The 4669-nt window shown below is 36.8% G+C and overlaps 2 non-coding genes across 2 annotated transcripts; both read right to left on the bottom strand.

Moving 5' to 3' along the window:
* Positions 1-880: 880 nt before the first annotated feature.
* On the bottom strand, positions 881-973 carry mir221 (microRNA mir-221). The gene has a single exon (NR_049697.1). It is a non-coding gene; the product is annotated as a microRNA mir-221 (primary transcript).
* A 444-nt stretch (positions 974-1417) lies between these two features.
* mir222 (microRNA mir-222) lies at positions 1418-1481 on the bottom strand. The gene has a single exon (NR_049618.1). It is a non-coding gene; the product is annotated as a microRNA mir-222 (primary transcript).
* Between the last annotated feature and the right edge of the window lie 3188 nt (positions 1482-4669).

Raw genomic sequence — 4669 nt, 5'->3', positions numbered from 1 at the left:
CTTATGTTTTTTTGTGCTGCATGAATCTACCGTGGCACTTAAATGCAAACTTTACTCACTCAAACTACTTGCTTCTAAGAACATTTGTAATCTACATTTTTTAGTTTTTATGATATTAGCAGTTTTATATTGTTAATATATAGCACATTTACATAAGGTGTCCAGATTAAACACAAGAGGCTTAAGCAACTGATGCAAGTGGTATTCTCTTCCTCTTCTCAGCTCAGTTCTATCATCCCAGTCACAAAAGATTGACTAGCCAGACAGAATATCAGGGGGAGCTTCTGTTGCAATGGGCACTGCAACTAGCAGTGTAAAACATCTTACATCATTAAAACTAGAAAAAAAATTGCAAAAGTGCTCAAATGTTACATGTGTGTGTATTGTTTTTCTTCAAATTACTTTGTGTTCTGTTTGAACCCAGTCACTGGTGGTGTTACCTTCTGGCCAATCACTGATATGAGGGATATGCGCGCACTACAGGGAAGGGCTTGGGGCTATAGCCAGAACAATATCAATTGCCGTTCACTCTATGGCTCCTGCCACATGGGCAGATTCTCGATTAAACGCAGACCAAGAATCCGCCCCTATGCTTAAAAAAAAAGCATAAAACTTAAAAATAAGCACAAACTTTTCGCTACTAAAACATACAAACAAATGATATTTATATGCATTTATAAATCACTGCAAAGGGGCAAACGTAATTTTTTTTATTTATATCTAACGCATAAATTAAACACAATCTGAACATGTTAAAGAAGACAACTAAAACACAACAACTATTGCTTCATATATTTATATCTTGTATAAATGCACAACTATCAAACTTTCTTACCTTCACACTATGCTCTTATAGACATAATATGTATGGACGAGTATCTCCATTCAGCATGAAACCCAGCAGACAATGTAGCTGTTGCTTTGCAAACACAGTTTTCTACATTGTATGCCAGGTGCACGCCAAAGTCTGGGTAGTCCTCTTTTTCATGCATGTTGATGGAGAAAAAAAAAACAGAACAAAAAATTCATGGTTACATATATCCATTGCTAACCAAGCACACAAGAACAATGATCTTCAATTGAGGAAGATAAGGGAAATAATGATAATACATTGTGAAACAGTGAGACAGATTTATAAAGGATACAATTGGAATCTTGCAGGATTCCTAGCCATTCAATCTTTAGTGAAATAAAACTGGCCTATCAAAATGAACAAATCAATTCAGTATATATCTCAGGACCTCAAAAGAATAACTGGTTTGAGATGCTGAATAACATATTAGGCTAAGGGCAATGTATCTCAATATAATTCAATCAATTTGCTATTTTTCTGAATCCTTATGTCATTATTCTCTTCAGTGAACCTGGCCCAAGTCTTTCACCACTGGTGATCATCCCTGAACAGAGGCAATGGAGTTAGAGACCCAGTAGCCAGATGTAGCTGCTGACAGATATACAGGATCTACACTGATTACTGAGCGAACAACTCCAGTGGTAACTTTTTTTAAACATTCTTCTTGCCTTGAATCTTCAGTCTAGAAAAAAAAAGTATTGAAATGCATTTATTATCACTTGCCAAAAATATTTTGTAAAATTCATAGACATTTTTTATGTGCTGCTTTTTTTTTTAACTGGGAAATAAATCTTCCAGCACACTGATAACTACTATTTCTCATTGTAAATCCAAAAAAACTACTTCAATTATTATTAATGCATTAAAGGGAGCATAGGCCATTTTCTTTCCCTTCCAGGATTCACAAAAGTTTAAAGTGTTCAACACAATCTTCCTGACAGTCATTAAAGGGTTAAGGAATGAACACATTTTTTAATACAATTTGTCCGACTGCTTTGAGTGCATTAATATCCCTGTAGCGCGTTGTACTAACACTTGTTAACCCCTGAAGCAAATCGCATGCAGTGATTAACGATTTGAAAAATTATTTTGAACAAACCATTCCAGTGTGGAAAACAAACCGTTAAATCTTAAACTACTGTTAACTCTTTCCTGAGAAAAGTGTAAGTAGTACAGCTTGTTGATAGTTAACTATAGTTGGTAAATCAGCCCCTTATTGTTGACATTAACAACAATCTAATGAACATTGCGCTTTGGTTCGAATTTCATTTATTAGCAGTTATTCCTTCTCCACAAAAACACCGTAGCTTTAATGGAGAGCTGGAAGTAGGAATCCCTGTTTAGAAACCATGCATGAGAAAATACCTAGCAGCATTAAAAAAGGTGAACACAAACCTGATTCAGATATTTAGTGATTGTGTTCACCTAAACTAAACAAATGAGCTCAAGCGGAACATAAATCTAATTAGTGTGCACTGATTCATAAGTTGTGCCAGACTTTCCCCATGCCCCCAGCATTTATGTCTAAACCCTGCTGGAAGCAAATGTTTCTGACTTGACCTTATTAGATATACAAACAGAACCTGGTTATAAGTATAAGTATCATGTTAGTTTTTCACTTGATTCACCATTAGTCAGTGGCTATCCCAAAAGTGCAATCCGTTTTATTTGTAATAAGCTAAAAGTAGAAAATGTTGACATTTAAAGAAAATGCTCTGTGCTTAGTCATAGGAAGTGAGTATTAGACACAATTTATCATGCCAAGCAAGAAAAATGGGAAAATATTAGGCCACTTTTTGTGTGTAGCAAATGCTGGCAGTATTATCATACAGCATACATTTCATATAGTAGGCTAGGCTATAGAAAAGGCTTCCAGTTAAACTTATCTAGTTAAAAATGGACTGTAACGGTACAGGATTAATAATAAATGCAATCAAAAGTTAAATATTGGCATAAAGACAATTGCTTCTGAGCCAAAACATTGTACTGTCCTGCTCAGACAATCCCAGAGTACGGTGAGAGGTAGTCTGAGGGGAAAAGTAGGGCTGCAGGTGGGTTACTAGTCTAGTTACTCTAGGATCTAGGGGAGAGCAACTATATACCAGGTGTGTAGGATCTATTATATAGAATGCTTTGGACTAGGGGTTTTCTAAAAAGGGGATTCTTCTGTAATTTGGATCACCACACCTTAATTCTGCTAAAACATTTAAATATTAAATAAACCCAATAGGATTGTTTTGCGGCCAATATGGATTCCTGCAGCTTATTTACCATCAAGTACTCGTATAATTTGACAGCCTTTGTCTTACTGATGGCTTTATGGAAATTTTCTGGTGTTTATTATTGGTTTAATGCATGCAATCCTAGACTTAGGTTGTCAGGATAATTACACACTGTATGACTGATTTTTCAACTCTTCTGAGGCTAGCTGGAAATTTGAAATGTATCATAAGCAAAACAGTGGAAACATTGCAGCTTATGTAAAAATTAAAGTACAACTGCAAAGCATTAAAAATGGGTGCAAAATTAAATATGTATTGACATAATTGCAACCATTTATTCCTTGGAATTGAAGGAAGCCAAAACCTTGTGGCACCCTCCTCTGATGAAGTGGCCAATGGTGCAAAAAGCATTAGGAGGGAGGAGCGATGGGGCCATGGACCACTGAGACACCTCTGGTGATGGTGTGGTATGACATGATGTGATGGTTAAAAAGTTTATTGTGTGACACTGCTTTATGTTTAGGACCTTTAGCAGAGGTCCATACAGGCTAAAATACTATACTTCCCTTTGTGGCTTGTGTCCTTACTTGCCCAAAGTGAATCAGACACTAATGCCATTATTGATGGCGTTCACACACAAATGCAGTAAGAGAAACTGCATGAAAGTTGAAAAATTGTCAGTTTGCAACAAAATGTTGAACTTTGCACATCCTTCATTAATACAAGGTGTCACTGTAAAAAAGAAACAACCAGCGTCCATGGATTCTTTAAAGTAAGAATGCAGGAGAATGTCTGGCATATGGCTATGGTGATAATCACTGTATTTACAAAAAAAATTACAAAAAAGTACTAAAAAAGAAGACTGGGTACAGTGTATGCTGCTGCTTAAGGTTCCTATTTGAAATGTCTTGCTTCTCTTGCTGTGCTGCAAAGACTACTATGTGGGTGGATGGCAGATTTGCGGTCAAATTGCCAGCTGTCATTCAGTTTCTGAATCTCCAGTCCAGTATAACTCCCACATACATCTATACAACTTTGCAACACAATGTAGCACCAAGTGACAGGTGATTATGTAGAAAATGGCATCCAAACTATAATAATCATCTTAAACCACTTTACTTGTAATTCCTTCTGCAATGAAAGGCTCCGCCAGTGGGTCACCTGCAAAGCATATTCATTATAAAACTTTTCAGACAGAAAAGAAAAACAACTCCTTATTCAGTTCTGGAAACATCTGAGGTTCACCACTCAGAATATGTCCCTAGTCTGGAGAAACAGACTAGACCAGACTGTATCTATAGACATTATGAAGACCTACACTGGCTTTTAGATGCGAGCTTTGCTAGTACTGCCAGTAGGATCAGTTATATGACAGATCAGTACTGTTTAAGATTTTCCATGCCATGGGCCATTTATCCACTATTTTACATGTTTGGGGTTCGGGTTATTAAAAAACAATGATGGCATACAAAGAGTTGGAGATCGTGAGCATGCTGGAGAGCCACATCCGGCCCATGGGCCTCTATTCATATGTGCCACGATGATTATATTACTACCACTACCAGGCAAACACCCTGCCGCTGCACAACATCAG

Source organism: Xenopus tropicalis, chromosome 2 (genome assembly GCF_000004195.4).
Source record: "Xenopus tropicalis strain Nigerian chromosome 2, UCB_Xtro_10.0, whole genome shotgun sequence".
In the NCBI taxonomy this organism is placed as follows: Eukaryota; Metazoa; Chordata; class Amphibia; order Anura; family Pipidae; genus Xenopus; species Xenopus tropicalis.
Note: the sequence above shows the minus strand (reverse complement) of the source record. Positions and strands in the feature narration are given on the sequence as shown.